Raw genomic sequence first — 19,029 nt, 5'->3', positions numbered from 1 at the left:
CTTATGTAAATATAATAATTTAAATAAATCATGTTCAAAATTCTTAAAAAGGCTTAAAATCCTATACTACCAGCCTCCAGTAAGGAGTTAAGTCCACCATCTTGTAAATTTGTATTTATTGACCCATAAATTTATAAAAAATTATTAAATTCATAAGAAAATCAATCATTAATTTACATATTGAATCGATACTTGGTACGATCCCTGGGCGATATAAAACAACTTTAATTAATAAAATGGCACAAAAGTGACAGGTTTGAGAAAGTAAAAACACCGCAAGTTCTTTTAAAAAACAAAAAAAAATTATTACATAAATTCTCACTACTACAAGTACAAAAAATACACAGACAAATTACTTAAGTATTGTGGATTTCTCGATTTCTGTTTCTGCCACCCACGAATTAAAGCGAGGTGGAAAGCCCCACCACTTGACTTAGGATCGTCCATTTCTTCGTTTTATAATCTTCTCCACCAAGTACTGTTACAGCAGGTAACCATGCTCTGTGCTACCATTTGTTTTACAGCATTCTTCATTAATCTTAACCAAAGCAGATAGAGAATTAACCACACTAAATGATACCATTTTTGTTACAGCTTGGTTCATTAATTACCATTTTTGTTACATTGAGGCAGTGTAGTTAAATCATTTTAAGTATATAAATAATAGTGTTTACATTATAATCTGCTGTAACGGTGGATCTTCGTTTTACAAGGATATGAGGAATGAACAGAAAAAAAAGGTGTGATTCCGTCTGAATATAATTACTCCATATTTATTAAAGGAAACTTATAACAGATATTAAAGTGTTACAATACTTTTTCAATTACATAATTAATGAGCTCTCACATACATTAAAAAAATTGTGCTGGCCCTAAATTAGATTATAAAGGTTTCACTTAATATAAATAAACAAACTCAGTTAAATTAAAAAAAGAAATACAAAGCAGAATAACAATCCCAATATTGATTGTGAAAGTCTAGAACGAATGTTTTACATAGTTAATTTCTTTGAAATTAGTAATTTAAAAAAAGTTCCAAAAAGGGTTCATAGATGCTGGAGCACCGGAGGTCGGTGGTTCGCTTCCAGGAGCTCAGTAGAAAACCTGGTGCCAGGGCGCCTGTTTGTTGAAGAGGAAGAGTGTGGAAAATACAAAGCCTGCATCCAGGCTCTTGAACCCTGTCTGTGAACAGTCCGAATCAAACATGATCAGAACTAGTAGTACACAGACAGCAAACTAGGCAGAAAATGCCCGCAAAAGATAAAGGGAGGTTGGTGAAAATGCTGATAGTAACTCACCAGACAGGTAAGTTATCTTCTAGTTTCTGATGCGTCGCCCGTCCGGATCAGGAGCTCGCGAATATGCGGCAGGCGCGGACGTTTCCATTATTTCAAAAATAAATTATTTAAAAGAAATAACTACTATTCTTTGTACTATACAGACGGACTAAACTACTTAAAGAAATTTACAGGGATCGCATCCCTTGTCTCATAGTCTACATTGTCGATTACGGCCGGATGGAAGTCTTGTAGTGCGTTTCGTTGATCAGCCGATAATCTCAAACAGTCCGTCTGCAATCGTGACGCGATGTGTCCGCGGAGGAGCCGCGTCTCGTAATTAAAAGGAAATGTTCAATTAAAAGTGAAGGGGGAGACTGGGGCGTCCGGACCGAAAGGTTCCGAAGTTCCCCGAGTGGGAATCATAAAAAAAAACTCTGCTTTCGATATCTCGAAGTTGGTAGCACTGGCCGATTTTAGCGCTACCTATCGAGGGGTGTCTGAAATAAAAAAGAATCGACTCGCCCAAGACGTCTGCTATAGCCTGGGGCTAATGGCGCAGTCGGTGCTGCGTTCTGGCGGCCTACAGGGGAAGGTAGCTGGGAGGTTCGCAAAGTCGCCACCAGATGTTGCGGGCGTCAGCTCCACGAGCTGGCGACAAGAGGATAAGTTACTATTTCTGCCGCTAGATGTCGTGTGTGGTCCATATTTGTACATATTTTTTCTATGGCAAGTCGTCCTTGAAGTCGGCCATTCCCTGGCGGTGTTCACGTCAGGGCAATGATCCTGGGCTAAATACTTAGAATCAAGGGGGGGGGGGGGGTGGAGATGGAGTAAGGGGGGACAGAAAATGCAACCAGGTTGGGAACGAGCCTCCTAATGTGACTTTTGAGGAGAGAACCAAAGACATATGCATGACGGTAACCGCTGTTCTAAGCTCGTCTCTGAGAAATGGTAACAACTCGTCCAGAGCTGTTGTATGCAGTTTTAGTCATGCAGGGAAAAAAATGTTATAGGCCGGGGACGTGACTGTAAGCGGGATAAATGTCAAACGGGCTGCCAACGTCTTCATTAGACTAGCAAAAGATCAGATTTGTCCCTGAGAAAAGGTGCTTCGGTCCACGGGTGCAAAGTTTAACTACGTAGTGTACACCAGCCTAACAAAGTGTAAATCACCCTTTTGTAACCAAATTATATAGAAAACAAAAAGATTGATTGATTAATATATTATATTTTTAATAACATTCCAAATATTTTTTCAACACCAATGTTCCTAGATTGTTTTAGTAGTTTTATGGAGAGTCTGCGTTAAAAACAGTATAAATGGGAAGTATTTTAATGGACTGTTGTTAAGTCGCTGTCATCTAGGAATTAACTGCAATTTTTCGGTGATACGCACAAGGTCTACAGCGGTAAACTTTTGGCATGTTGTTAAGCATAGTCCACTGTACCACTGTGCAAAAATTAAGCTTTGGACAAATTTTTCACAGGTATGTGCCTTTTTAAGTCTTGGTCTCCTGTATTTTTAGAGCAGCAGTGGTGGGAAGTTTAGGAACACCCTATTACGGGTTGTGACTTCTTTGAAGGGGGGAAGTGGCTGGGACCCCCGCGGTGCAAACACAGCTGCAGCCTCGGCCACTGCCCGCCAAAACAACCCTGGTTAGGAGGGCGCTTTAACTACCTTTCTGTGACTTCTGGTCCCCGGATACTTTCTCATACGGAACTACTCGAAAATACGGACTTTTGTTGATATTTTTATTTTTATTTTTTTCTTTAACATTTCCTTATTGGCTTGAGCATTTCAGTGCGCGCCATTTTGTTTTAACTTCCCCTCACAGCCCCCACAGCCCACTACCAGAGTGGGGAGAGAGAAAAAAACGGTTGTGAGCTGCCTATATCGTAGAAATGAAATCACACCGGCGAAAACAATATCTTGGATCCAAGATGGCGGCCTCCAGCAGACGAAAATAAGATGATCATACTGGCTGATGTCATATATACCTTGGAATTAGTGGTGGAGGTCATTCGGTGGCTTCTGTGGAGAAAGGATTCGTCGCCATTATTTGTACTCACCGGGTTTGAACCCAGTACCTGTTTACAAATTTTATCATCAAAATTTAATTGAATAAATTTTATTATGAATTTTAAACTCTTTCCCGATATTATAGCTTAAGAGTGCGCGATACATGTGGTTCCGAGCAGCAAAATCGACGTTCGCGGCGGAGCAGATTCTGTAAATGCCATGACATAAAATGGATTTTGGTAAAATATTATTTACAGAGTAAGGATGGATCTTAAAAATGTTATTACTCGAAATTTCGGTATGAGTCTTATTTTATTAACTAATTATTCCTAAAAACGGCGAAGTTTAGTAGACGAATGCTAGTATAATTTGATTGGAAATGGGAAACAAAATAATAATATTTTACAACACATATGTGTGCATCAGTTAGAAACAGCAGGATGCATTTAGAAGCAATACCAGCTGAAAAATCTGTTCCGCCGTAACCTTTGTAATCGGCAGACGAAGAACGAATTTTACAAATCGTAGTTCACGCGTCCACACACAGATGTCGGGCACTCCGCACGCAGAGGTTCATTGCAGTAACACATAACAGATGTCGCACATGTCGGAGGTCGTCACTACTTGTTTTGTTGTATCGCGCTACCACGAAGCCACATTTTTAAATTGAAATAGGTGGGAAACGCTGCAATTGGTGGCAATAAGACGCGTTTTAGAAATAATAGTGACTAAGGAAACCTGCTTCTTTCTGCAAAGCGGAAAAATAAAAGTTAGGTAACTTATTTTTAAATTGATGATATTAGTTTGTTTTTGATTGCAAAATCTTTAAAACGATTGTATAACACTTTCCATGTATCTGAATATTTCAAATAACAGCAGCGCAGAGACTGTAGCATCCGAGACCGGCCGCAGCGTGGGAAGATAGCGCGGGAAAGGGCGGGCGGCGCGGCGCCGGGCTGGCGGGGCGGGCCAGTGCGCATTCCACGTTCACACTAGAGGTGTAAAAGTAACCAAAAAAAGCGTACCCGTATGTATTCGTTACTATAACAATCAGTACTCGTTACTATCGTATCGTTACTCGTTACTTCTGATACCGCATAACATGCAACGAATCAAGTCGTATTGCGTACGCGTACAGTATGACGTCGCGTAAATAATAATAAATAGAATATATACAATTAACAATATTTGATAATTAACAGTTTTTGTTAACCAAGAAACAATTAAATCTCATTAGAGCGGCTTTATTATATTATCGCTTTTAAGATAATAAAAAAACGTGAAAATTCGCGATAATAAAAAACAAAAACATACATATTTCTAATTTGTGAAAAATGCTTTCTTACGTTGTTTCTGTACCAATCTAAAACTTTGTCTACACACACAATACCTTTAATAAACAGTAAAAAACTTGGACGACGAATTTCCAAATTATACTTTACTTAATAAACAACCATCGTTCTTTGTAACGTAAATTCATCGAATATGTGCGCGCATGCGTGAAACATACGAAAAATGCGAGTAACGAAATGCAGCCGTGTGTAACGTTTCGTTACTCGTATATAGACGGCGCACCCGTTACTCAGTAACGAATACATACGGTTTGCTACAGCTCTAGTTCACATGCTACGGCCGGAGGTTTTTTCCCCGCTCGTTGCAGTAATAGTCGTTAATATTTAATTATATGTTGTTCATAACGACAAAATACACACAAGTAATACCAAATATATTTATTTCGAAAAGTTAAAGAAATAAAATGGTGTGAAAAAAAGGGGGGGGGGGGGCAAATGGGCCAGCCCCGATTTTACAATGGCAGCGATTTTACGAATGCCATCCTTGGAACCGTGAGCCAAGGGCGCCCATACCCATGAGCAGGGTAGGGCTGTGGCCGCCTCCCCCAGCTTTCAGGAAGAGGAAAAAATGTATGGGTTTTTGAGGATTTTTGGCAAATTGTAATTTTTGACACTTTTTGTCAATTTTTGAAGGTCTGCCCCCTCCCCTTACAAACTATTTTATAGTCTGGCCCCCCTTACAAACTGCCATATGGGCGCCCTTGCCGTGAGCATACATAAAATCGTAGTTCTAGTATTATTAAAATGTGGAAACTAACAAGTTCTAGTGTTGTCACAAAAAACGAACTTGAACCCAAAATTGTTGACACGAACTTGAACCGAACTATTTTAAAGTTCGGTTCGAGTTCGAAATTTCGAACGTTCGTACAGCCTAATGCAATACTACTCTTCAAATGTCACACGTGAATGGAAACTTATCAAATAAGCGTAGCATAGCAATTATATATCGCGTCTATTAAAAACATTAGTTTAAAGAATTTAAAACATTTATGCAGGTCTCTTTTTGGTCATTACATATTTGGGATTGCTACATCTGGACACACATTAATGTTAATTGTTGCTGACATCACATAACACAGTATAAACAAATACTAAACGTCCAAAATATAGGTATACGCCACAACTGCATTGCATTTCCAGTTCACTATCTAGCACTAGCTGCCGGCCGAGGTCGACGTGCGACCTGAAAGATAAGGTGTAGCGCTGTAAGCAAATACCGCGTCTACCATAAAATGCAAGTGAATGGGTGTTATGGGTTTGACAGAGGGGAAAATGAATGCACGGGGGAGGAGTACAGTTTAATAGAATATTATAATTACATCGTAAAATGTTATTGGTCCCGAAATGTTTGTATCAGTACGCAGTGTAACATAGTTACACTTATTTGTAAGTGAGGAGTATTTCAAACTTTTGGGCACGGTAAACGAATCTTACGAGATGCTATAGCTTCAATTATTTAATGTGTACTACTTTTGGTGGTGAAGCCTTTTTGTACCCTTGTTCTGTTTTGTGCGAATACATTACAATAATCGTAATTTTCAACCCGACTGATACTGGAGAACATTGTAAAAAATCTCACGTGTCTAAAAATTTCATAAATACGCATGAACAGATGAATAGAAAACAAATTGCAATGACTACTAAAGTACTATTCCAGCTTCTTTAACAATTAATCGTTAATTTGTGGTATCATATGTGGTTTTCTACAAAGATTATGCTTCATTTCAAAATAAATTTTGACATACTTTATATAGTAAATTTAAAATACTTATTGGTGGAAAATAACTTGAACGTTTATGTATTTTATCGCTCAAAGACTTGTTGGAACCTACAGATTCGAAGCAATTCAATACCCCGAAGATCTTAATGAAATTTAAGAACAACCGTTACTAATACTTATCTTTATAACACTATCTAACAATGTTTCAGAACATCAAATACAGCTCCGTAGGCGCCAATACTTTAGCTACTAGCGACTTTAACAATCGCGCACCGTTCGTTCACTATTTGTATTCAAAATAAAGCTAATGGTCTATTATTATTCAAAGCATCTGTATAATTTCATTTAATTTATTTAAAAACCGACATTACAGGTTTGAATTTATCTACAACATTAATTTATTCCAAGTCAAATTCTCTAGTTACACAAGAAAGTAACATTTAGCATGTTTGAATGCAAGTGGAGCCAGGTGGAGTAACTTCCCAGTTATAGTAGAATAATGTAATAAAACGGCTACTTCGTTATGTAATTATGTACCTAGATGCGTACGATTTATGAAAACATTTTTTGGTTAGATGAGCTTTGACAAGTGCCAGTTGTGTGCATATTAAATCAAACAACAGATGTTTTCTTTTATGTTGTTTGAAATATTCATTGTAGCAATCATAATTGTATCAGTGTAACCTACATATTGTTAGTAATTAAGTATTTCACTGTTCTTGTAACTTTAACCCAAAATATATGTTATGTGCGGTATTCTAGGGTTCAATATAAAAATGTATAAGTAGGCCTATTGTAAGTAAGCATGCTTTAAAACCCGCCATTTGGTAAGGTATGTTCATGATTAATTTACATATAGAATAGTTACCTAAATTATAATGATATGTGAATATGTTCCTTACTATTTTTAACTGTATAAATTGAAACAAAAATTTGTTTCAACTACGATGCATGTACACAAGATAGGCTAACTATCAAAAGAAGGTTTGAATGAATACAAGGTTTCGCCAAAGCTATTTTCTGATGCAAGAAGTACATAGTAAATGTGTTTTTGTGTGCTTTACTGTAAGACCTATCCTACTGTAAATTAATTTCATATCGTTAACTTAATATATTCTCCATAATCTTTTATCTTTTATCTCTTCTGCACACATTACTTATTATTTTGTGGATGCGAATTGTAAAACTTCGATTCTTGCAAGGGCCGAACACGGAATGTCAACTTTCTAATGTATTCTATATACATTTTTTAAGTTAGTAATGTATTCTATATATTATATGTGTAAAATTTTTGACGTGATCACGTCTAATAAATTGATGAACGCCGGCTGAACGCACGAAAAAGTGTCCCGTTACGCACATTGTCCCGTTTCTCTGTGTCCCATTACGCTCATTTTATATTGCTCTTTGCTAACCTGAACCTCCTAGCATTGCGACCGAGTCCGTGGCGTAATTCTGTTTTCATGCATTTCAATGTAACATTTTCATTGCTCTTTGCTAACCCGTTCCTCCTAGCATTGCTGCAGAGTCCGTGGCGCAAATATATTATTTTTGACAGCATCTTGGTGTTGGGTAAGCCATTTTCCTTCACATCATCCTTGAAACACTCCCATTAGTTTCCTACTTTTCCTATCATCGTCATATTCTTAAAAGAATTACACAGATTGGAAGAAGTTAAATTGCAAACATGTATAAACGTTATAGTTAAAATAATCTCTTTGTTAAAGTAATAAAAATATTTGAATTAATGAGTGCAAATAAAAGTAAATTTATCAATTAAATTATAGATTTCATTTCACTCCTTTGTATCCATACAAAATAGTGATAATTCAATAAAAATGATTTAATTTTATTCATAAAAGTATGCAATCATTTCATCAATGTTTTGTTATCACGTTATCACGTTAAACTATCGTCCGTAAACCGACTTTACAGACAACCAATTTTTTTCCTGTATTCTATTTATATATATGTGTGTGTTTGTGTGTGTGTAAACTTTCTAATGCATTCTATATATGTACAACGTGTATCTTAAACATACTGACAAATTCAGGCATACTATTCCTGGCGAAAATACAAGACGAAAACCTGTGTACCATACTTTTCTCGTAAATGGATTCGGAGTTTTGAACCCCCAAAAATAAAATTTTCCTATTCTTGAATAACTTTGTGGCCAACCCCCCTTATACCGGGGTAGTTGAACACGTCCGCACCCGCCACGCCAGTCCCGTATACGCGTCTCTATTGACATATTGAAAATGAAAGTGTAGTAAAATTAACTTAAATAGACGCGCATGGACTGGCTTAAAATTTGACCAGTGCGCAAAAGCAATCATTAACGTACTAAATTGACCGACAGCCCTGCTAAACTTATTGTGATAGTTAACATATATATAATGAATTACCAGAAATAAAATGACCAGCATTAAGTACGGTAAAAAAGGAAAGCAACCTATAAATCCAATTCGTGATACCATTTCAATTGCTATAATTAAATTTAATGTACGTTGGTGACATTCGCATACAAACACTCTTACACTATACTTAAAATAAACCAAAGTCCCATAAAGTCTATTGCGGAGGAGGGGAGGGTGGAAAGACGAAATAGTGACGTCTAGATAGTTCTACCAGTAATTTCCATCGCCGCACTCTGTTTTGATTACGTTGCCCGCAAGTCAAACCAGCGGAACCAAAAGTTACAAATCCAGTTCTCGCACTTACTTGTTCTAGAGGCATACCTCTGTAGTCGGTGTGCGCCGGGGTCGGATGTAAACCCCGCTTACCATGTAGCGCCTGTAGCATCGCGCTACATTGATGACCAGTGCACTAGGCCCACGATATCGCATTCTCATACACCACGACTGGTGTTACTTCGCCGAGGGTGTATGGCATTACCGTCATCTTCAATATTAATCACGTAACGTCGCACTCGTAGCTCATCGCTGAAAAGCCAATTCTCGTCTCTGCCGGATAGTTCCGTGGCCCGCGGTCAACACATACTCACTGTCAAAAACAGCTGCCCGCCGTCTCCCCTTCTCACGTCAGCTGACGTCACCCCCCCTCCTGTCCTGCCACCCCTCACTCCGCTCGATCGTTCTGGTTATTTCTAGCGGTTGCCACTACCGAATAAGAATAATAAGCGTACAACGAAACAACAAATAAATAATTTACATATACCATTAACTAGTATAATACTATAAATAATATTATAAAACAATTTACTCATCTTAAAACAACCTTTACGCACCATAAAAGTTATAATAAAAATCAAGACGACTGAGGCCGCCACAAATGGCCTCAACTTGCACTGTGTCTGATGATTTTGTAGAACGCAAATTGTTCACCACGAGATACGTGGGTTGTAATGAACATCCTTCAATGAATATAACGGTATTTCTGTTTTAGCAAATTTTATCACCTGAAAAGCTAATAAAAAATAAAAAATAAACCAGGGCAGGCATTACAAAGCACGTTTGCAAGGTGTAAAGTTTACTTCCTAAAAAATCATATGCCACAGTTTACTTACTGATGATGTTAATTTCAAGATATAGAAAATTCCATTTTCGGAGGTTCGTAACTCGATTTATGAGTAAAGTGGTTATTAGGCTTTCGTCTTGTATTCTTTCCAGAAACAGCCTGCCGAAGTTTGTACTTATGTTTTAAATACTCGTTGTGTATATATGTCAACTTTATATGTTATATATATATATATATATAGTGCTCAATAACCAAGAGTAAACTTACTTTGGTTAAGTTGCTGAACCTATGACTAGCCTATGGAAAGAAAACGCTACGTAACATGAACGAAAATAAATCTGAAGTAATACATAATTTTTCACTCAAATTAATTACATGTTTCAGTATTAATTTTCGATGGGCTCTTTCGTGGGCATCTTTATTGGAAGGCTGCGGTGTGCTAGGGTTAATGGCGGTCGCTCATTAGCTGTTATAGTCTCTGTATCATATTTAGATATACCGTAGCTTCAATTACAGAATAGCCACTGAACGACAGGCAGCAAGCCCTCCCATACCTTAGGCCGCGGCCTTCCACCATAGACTCTCTTAACGACACACATAATTTAGTCTAAAATTTGCCTCAATATAGATACACTACTTAAAATATAACAAGACTCGCTGGAAAAGGATTGAAACTAAGGCCAACGCGAATGCGAGTTCAGTAATTGAACCTTCAGAGGTAGTATATACATAGGTGGGTAGTTACAACGACCATGTTCTACGTAACTACATTATATGAGAAGAGACATAAGTTTTCTTTCTGTAGCGAGAAGTTGGCTGAATTTCAACATAACACAATAATTATATAGTGAACTGTCATTCAATTTCGAAAAACAGATATAACTTCCATTGAGATGAAGTCCATGTTGTCCGAATTTTGACGTTCACTTTTTTAGAAAGTTTCTGGCAGTCCAATAGTTCTCTGGTAAAATAAGATCTTTGCAATCCTGTTTACAGAGACCTTTCTCACAAGCTAAACGTCAAAATTCGTACAATGAAATAGATTATAGTAGTTCTGTTTAAATTATGATTACCAGTTGTGATTGCAATAATAATAATTTATGTGTAATATACTGTAATGCCAGTAACATTCACTTTTAAGTTCACTTAATTGGTTACGGAGCAAATATTATGTTGATCGATAAAAAAAGGTAATCTTAATTATACACAACATACATTTATAAAAGTTAAATTAAAGTTAAAATTAAAGTATGGACATTTGGATTTAGAGAAAATATAGAAACTAGTATCTAGGTCCATTGCGGGGGGAAAAAAGACAAATTCTTGTTTGACTTTTCAATCAAAAAAGTAGACTACACGGACTTCATGTTTTTTTTTAAACTTCGAAACGAAATTTGGAGAAACAATTAGTAAATGCTCATGTAGAAAATAGTACACTAGCAAACTGATTAGAATAATATTTCCTGGAGTAGTTCAGCTTCAGTTGCCCGAACCAGTGCCTAGTAATTCGGGTCAGCCAGACAACGCTGACCAGACAGAGCTGAAAACTGTTCCAGCCTATCAGGACGCGCCATTGGTATTAACGCAACCTCGCGCGATAAGAGCAGAAAAAGTTGAGGTCAAGCCGATATTTTGTAATGCGGAAAGTGCCGAGATCGGCGATTTTTCAGAGTTTAATATGCTGTTATCTTCTCAAACTATTAACAAATTATGTTGTGTTTTATTCTCTACATATCAACGGTACATTTGTTACAAAACACGAGTCAGAAACTTCAAGTGTATTAAAAAAGGTATTAAAGAAGCATCGTTTTGAAGTTGTCAGGCAGATGACAATACTAAACTATTAGGTATGTAGTGTAACCTTGTATCTAAAGTTCTATTTTTTTTGTTTCGCTTGCAGTAAAATGTAAAATAAACATGAGTGATAAATTTACTTAGTATTATTTTATGTACCAGAACTGTTGTACGGTTTTTATTTAAACGAAGTGGTGTTGTATCACACAGTAACATCCACGGGCGCCAAAACAGTTAAGCATAAAACCGGCGTTCCTTTAAACGAAAAAAAAATGTTCTATCCGCTCTGTCTGGTTATGTATGAAACGGGCGTGATGAGTCCAGTGTCGTCTTGTGCTTCTCAGCACATCACAAAGCCGTTGCGTTGGCTGCTAGAGCTGACTCATCCCACCCCTATCAGCCGTCCTACATTCGTCTTTGTCTCTCATCCCCCCCCCTCTCACGGGTGACATTCCGTTTTCCTACTAGTTCGCGGGGTCTCCACTTGGATACGCTCTATACTCCCGTGGCCGAACGCTGCGCTATCCTACGAGGAAAAAAATGAACCACTTCAACTGACCGCGCGCGAGAAAATATTATCTCCCACGCGCTCTTAAATAATACGTAGGGGCATGCAGATTTCGCGAAAAGATTTCGGGACTAGATGAAAGTTAAAACACTGTAGCATCGTCTGTGTTTCGTGATTGGGTAAGTTTCTCCCAGGTACATATCGATTGTAACCAACACCAATCACAGTGATTCAGTGCGAACGTAAACGCGTCCTTAGTGGCTCGGTCAAATAAGGCAACGACTTCTCTCGAAGACGGCCGCTAATCACAAGGAAGAAACCATAGGTGCGGGCAGGGGCGCAACAACAGGGGGGGGGGGGGGGGGGCAAGGGTATTTGCCCCCCCCCCTCTGAAACCTTGAAGTGGGGGCAAACGGGGCAAATAAAGTGCTGTGTAATCAATTTTTAGATAATAACACTGCTTAAATAGCACCATTTTCCACTTAAATAGGGGGGATCGATGATTCTTTATAAAAAGGTATATTTCCCCCCCCTTTGGAAATTTAGTTGTTGCGCCCCTGGGTGCGGGTATACCTTGTTGCAGTCTAATAAGTGTTCTGATCTTTTCGCGAAAAGTGCCTACCCCTAATAATACGTACATATTTTCAGTATGGCGAACAAATTAAAAATAGGCGGAAGTTTGTATATAAAAATTATATTATATATAATGTTTTAAATATTTGATAATATATTTATAATTATATATAAATTGTGTTATATATCGAAAAGTGCAACGTTAGAGAGTGGGGCATTCGATTCCAAGTTGGCAGGAAAACAAAATGGCTGGCGTAACAAAAAGTGCAACGATGATGTCATCATACAAGATGGCCGTCGTGAGGTCACAATTCAAGATGGCGGAGGAGACACGGCACCGGAGCCCCATTGGTACACTACTCCCTCTCCCTATTATTTAATATATAGATACTCGGAAATTTATCGGATTCGTCTGCCCTCAGGGTAGTATTCAAAGTCAAAGGTAGTCTTAAAACATATTTGCTTTCCCATTGGTTGATTTCTTAACGAGAACATTTTGATCATTGATAGAGACCGGAAAAATTCGCGAATTCATTTCGCGATAGCCTAAAATACAAATAGATATACCTCAGTGCTGCCTCTGCTATTGGCTCACAGCTGACCTGGATGACTCTGGGCCAATGAGAAACACCTGACCAAAGCTTTATCGAATCACATGCTGCTACGATGGGACGTCTCACAAGACAGCAGCCAATCAGTGGGTGACATTTGACCGAGTGTACGTAGAACTATTGAGTTCACCCTAGAGGTCATTGAACCCACGAATTTTTCCGGTCCCTAATCATTGATTGTTATTTGGCACTACCTGATTCGCTTACTCCTATCCTAGTTGGGCATCGTTGGCTCACGGTCGTAGAGGGGCGTGTCCAGATAACTGCGGTCCGATCATGAACACAGGGCGACAGTGTGGAGGTTTGCATTCTAACTTGCGACTAAATGAATCCGCGAAATTTCCGTGGCTCTACCAATCAGTAGGGGCAGGCATTTTTCGCGAAAAAACCTGAACGTCTACTAGACTGCAACAAGGTATACCCGCACCAGCGGTTTCTTCCTTGTGATTGGCGGCCGTCTGTGAGAGACGTCGTCGCCTTGTTTTACCGAGCCACTCAGGACGAGTTTGATTCCGCACTGACTTCATGTGATTGGCGTTGTAACAATCGACATGTACCTGAAAGAAACTCACCCAATCACGGAATACAAACGGTGCTACATTGTTTCGACTTTCAGCTGGTCTCGGAAACTTTTCGCTAAATATGCATGGCCCTACCAATCAGGGTAAACCAGAGGAATAAAAAAAACCTTGAAACACGAAACTCAACCAGGGTCCAGTTCCTCCCCATTTTTTTAATTTTTTTTTCTCCGCGCCTTCTTGTAACTCTCTAGACCGCCCTGCAAAGACTGACAAGTTGTTTGAAACAATGGTGACCGAACGATAGAGGCGAAACGATACGTGGACCACTATTACTACAAGGGTAGTTCTGAAAGAAAGCTCTGTTCGCACATTGCGAGAAATGTGCGGACGTAAAGACGTTATTCTTGAGGCGCTGTGAGCAGGTGCGCAGGAGGTATTGAGTGGATTTAGAAGATGGTGCTGCTGTTGACTCGTCCGCTGCATCTGTTCAAAAAATTGACTCTGTCATAGGTAGGGACAACTGTATTTCTCGATTTCATTTCATGTCAAGGTATTTCACAAAACACTGTAGCTTTTTGTAAGAGTCTTGGCAAATTGTGAGGGTGCAGCAGTACGGTGACCACATTCTCATTGGCCCCGTCAAGAGCGGGACGACACCTCTCACCGACCTCAGCCAATAACAACAGGAGAAAAGCTACAGTATTTAATGAAATACCTTGCCACGAAATGTATTCGCGAAATACAGGTGTCCCTATTCATAGGGAATCCCGAATAAAAAAAAATACGAAAGCTCAAAAGAGCCATCTGATTCAAGCGTTGGGTAGAGACCGGAAAAATTCGTGGATTAATTTCGAGTTACGCTAGAATCAAAACACACGTACCTTCATGTTTCGTCTGTGATTGGCTCACAGTTTATCTGAAGGACTTTGAGTCGATGAAAAAAAACCTTCTGCCAAAGAAGTATCGAACTGGAATCATTACAGTTGACAGGTCTCACAAGTCAGTGGCCAATGAGCACGTGGTATTTGCCCGAGCAACTAGGGGACTGTGGAATCTATCCTAGAGGTCATTGAAACCGTGAAATTTTCCAGTCTCTAGCGTTGGGTCACGCTGACTTCCAGTAGCGTGTTGGTTCCCGACGAGGCCCGCTCGCACAGCACCAGACACGCAGCAGTTCTGGTTGGTTGTTCTTGTGCACCGAGTGTTCGAAGCCTCTTCACTTAGGGTATGGTTAGAGAACCGCAAAATTCGCGGGTTCATTTCGTGTTATGCTAAAATTCAAATGATTATACCTTAGTGCTGCTTCTGCCATTGGTTCACTGTTAATCTGGAGGACTGAGGGCCAATTAGAGACCCTCACTCATAGACGTGTCGAATCACAGGCCACCTAGTCGAGACGACTCACAAGTCAGCAGCCAATGAACAGTTGGCATTTGCCCGAGTGTGTAGAGGATATTGGAGTCTATCCTGGAGGTGATTGAACCCGAGAATTTTCCGGGTCTCTAGGTATGGTTAGTTGTACATATATTAAATACGTTTTTCGAGATAATACTGAGTATTTTTTTTTACGAAAATTGGCGCATAAGTCTATATATGTATAATGAATGTGTAGAGACTTGCAAAATTCGCGGATTCATTTGGTGATAGGCTAGAATTCAAACACATATACCTCTTAGATAATTTTGCTATTGACTGACTGTTTATCTGGACGAATCTCAACCAGTTATAAACCCTCAACCAAAGAAGGATCGAATCACAGACAAACCAGCTGAGACGACTTACAAGTCGGCAGCCAATGAACTTGCGTTATTTGCTCGAGTGTACAGGGGTATGTGCAGTCTATCCTGAAGACCATTGAAACCGCGAATTTTGCAGGTCTCTATTAATGTGTCATTCAAGCAAAATGTTTTTAAACCATGGAAAAAATTTACCATTTTGACTTAATATTGTTGTATTATGCGTATTATGTGCGTAGTTAAAACTGAAACGCTATTCAGGGAATGGTTTAGAAAAATAACTTTAACTTTGGGAGGTATTTGGACGACATAAAGCATAAATGCCCGGGTTTTGAACCGAACCCAGTATAACTGCGAACACTATTTTGTAGTGCTATAGTTGTTTCCACGTGAACGTAAATATGTACAAACAACTGTAATCTTACGTGAATATTTTTGTTTAATTTACAAACTAAATTACAGTGAAGGTTTTTTAAAGAAGACAATGCCAAACTTGTTATCTTTCGTTGCCAATTCCGCAATGTGTACGGCGATTATACCGACAAGTTGTAGTTTTCAATATTGTAGGTAAATAATAAGGGGAAGGTATTTTTCGCAAAGAAAATCTGCACGCTCACGAGTCTGCAAAAGGGCGTACCCGCGGCAGCTGTTTCTTCCTGGTGATTGGCGGCCACCTGCAAGATAAGCAGTTGCCTCGGTTTGGCAGACCAATGAGAACGCGTTTGCTTGTGCAAAAACTGCCGCGATTCGTGTGCCGGAAGTGAACTTGAACCCGAACGAAGCAGAGCCCTATCGTGAAGCACAGACAATGCTACAGCTAGTCTAGAAATCATTTTGCTGAAGAAACATACACGCCCGTGTATACAACAAAATGAAGTTGCTTGGCTTCTGGGTTCTAGCCGCGACGAAGGCAAAGATTTCGCTAACGTTTCGGTAGACATCGCAGTCGCCATCTTCAGGGTAGCAGTTACCTACTGTTAGCCTATTAATTAATAGTTAGAGACCCGAAAATTTCGCGCATTCATTTAGTCGCAAGCTACAATGCAAACCTCCACACTGTCGCACTGTGTTCATGATTGGACCGCAGTTATCTGGACCACCCGTCTACGACCGTGAGCCAATGATGCCCAGCTAGGAGAGAAGTAAGCGAATCAGGTAGTGCCAAATAACAAGGATAAAAATGTTCTCGCTAAGAAATCAACCAATGGTAAAGTAAACATGGGTCGAGCACACCTATAACTTTGTATTCTATCCTGAGGCCAGAAGAATCCGCGAATTTTCCGGGTCTCTAGTAATAGGCAATAGCTACCCTGAGTTGTGATAAAATTTTTGCTGCTATTCTCCGTTCACTCTTACCTGAGTTTTGAAATAAACAAAGCCTCTTGTAAACAAACATTTTCATTGGCTGCCGGCCGCCGCGCACGTTATTCGTGCGCAAGAAATAGTCCCTTGGTTACGTACCATTTGTAAGTATTTTTACACGGCTTTTTTTTATAACAATTGTTGTTATATAACATTATAGTCTTTCACCATTAATATCCAATACAGTTTAATGTGTTAGCAAGTATTTACTTACAATTATGTTAGCAGACTCCGTGTGTACGGTGTAAAGTTGACGCCCGGCGCAACAGTTGTATTTCGGATTCGCGCGCGCACGGTTTGTTATGGCTGACGCCGGTCGCCGGACCGATTTTTGTAAAGCACAGAACGGGGAAAGCCTTCTAAAAGTGCACAGAAAACTATTGTGTTGAATGTTTTTAAAACATTTTCAGACAAATATCCGGATTGTCGTGTGAACGATATCGCGAGTTTAACTGCGGAATTTACGGGTGTTTCGAAGAGCAGTGTACACTGGGACACAGTGGCGGTTATTGCATTAGAGCACACTCGCACGTGAACCCCCTCGCCTCATTAAAATAGGCGCCTATTGTAATACTTAAATATCATACACATCGAATGAATGCAACCCGTAATAACAGAACATTCAAGCTAAGCGAGGTACGTTATTTGGTAGCCACAGCTTTGTCTCAGATTACTCCAGAGAAGTGGAACGACTGTATTCGGCACGTAATGAAAGAAGAGGAAAGAATGTGGGAATTGGATGGCATCAGTGATATTGTCGTTGACAGTGTTATAGTTCCTCTTGGTGACAGTGACCACAGTAGTGGCGAAGATAGTGGTGGTAGGTCTGATTCAAGTCTGGAAGGGATAGCACCACTGCCAGATAGTGATTAGGTGAGTACCAAATCGTAACACTATCATATTGTTGTCTTACGTTACGGTGCTATTTTATCGATTATTCAAAAAATAAACATTGTTTGCTTTTGTGTCCTGAACGGTAACGGCACCATTTTCCTGTTATATTACTTCTCCGTTATTTTATTAGCACCGACTGTACTGAAGTGTGTGTGCTGCAACTAGTGCTTGGCGCGCAAAATGAATGCAGCCTATCACTTGCTGACGCGGCGCAGTGATACGACGGTGTTTGTTTATTTCAGAACTCAGCTAAGAGTGAACGGAGAATACGAGTTCCTGTCATTTATCACCAAACGTAGATTTTTTCCCAAAAAAAATGATTGTCGTACTTTGGAGAAGTGTAATATTTAAGACAAGTCACCTGATAGTGACTATGCACAGAAAAAAAAGGGCTTGTTTGAGACGAACAAGTACTTATTTGTTAAAATATGTAACAAAATGTATAGTTTGGCCATGCCAATTTCTAAGTGTAAAAATTTTTTTTTTATTTTCATCCGTGACAAAATACATAGTTGCGTGGACTAAACCGGTTTTGTCGGGTCAGACAAATCTTGGCCGCGACAGAAATATTTGCCTTGAATCAACCGTATGTATCTATTCGGCCACATGCAAACGAATGTTTGGGCGTCTCTTCCAGCGCGCCGCAACTTGCGGGTCCGCTGAGCGCTGCGACGCGATTGGCCGGGCTGGAGGGGTGGAGGGGGGGGGGGGGAGGGAGGAGGATGTTGGAGGGGGGAGGGGGTACCGGAGTCGGGACGCAGCCTAGCGCCGCGGCGGCTCAGTGAGGTTCCACCGGCCGGGCGAACACACCATCGCCAGAGAGGTCAGTCCTTTCCCGCTGGTCCTCCGCTTCCTCCGAGCTGGGGGATGGCCGCTGTCCATCCCGAGAGACTCTTATAGCTAGAGACCGGAAAAATTCGCGGGTTCAATGACCTCCAGGATAGACTACACAATCCTCTACACACTCGGGCAAATGCCAACTGTTCATTGGCTGCTGACTTGTGAGTCGTCTCGACTGGATGGCCTGTGATTCGACACTTCTATGAGTGAGGGTCTCTAATTGGCCCTCAGTCCTCCAGATTAACAGTGAACCAATGACAGAAGCAGCACTGAAGTATAATTATTTGAATTTTAGCATAACACGAAATGATTCCGCGAAATTCACGGGTCTCTAGTCATTG

At 39.8% G+C, this 19,029-nt stretch overlaps 1 protein-coding gene across 4 annotated transcripts in view; it reads left to right on the top strand.

The window, feature by feature from the left end:
- The window catches only part of LOC134529127 (carotenoid isomerooxygenase), a 226,858-nt gene that overhangs the window by 128,248 nt on the left and 79,581 nt on the right, over positions 1-19,029 (top strand). The window contains exon 1 of one of the 4 annotated variants that reach the window (XM_063362889.1): positions 18,601-18,671. The exons of 2 other annotated variants lie outside the window; for them this stretch is intronic. The gene's annotated coding sequence lies outside the window, so the exon portion shown is untranslated. Of the gene's footprint in view, positions 1-18,600; positions 18,672-19,029 lie in introns of those variants that run through there. One more of the 4 variants, XM_063362890.1, reaches the window with a different exon arrangement.

The sequence above is a fragment of the Bacillus rossius genome, chromosome 2 (assembly GCF_032445375.1).
Source record: "Bacillus rossius redtenbacheri isolate Brsri chromosome 2, Brsri_v3, whole genome shotgun sequence".
Lineage (NCBI taxonomy): Eukaryota > Metazoa > Arthropoda > Insecta > Phasmatodea > Bacillidae > Bacillus > Bacillus rossius.
Note: the sequence above shows the minus strand (reverse complement) of the source record. Positions and strands in the feature narration are given on the sequence as shown.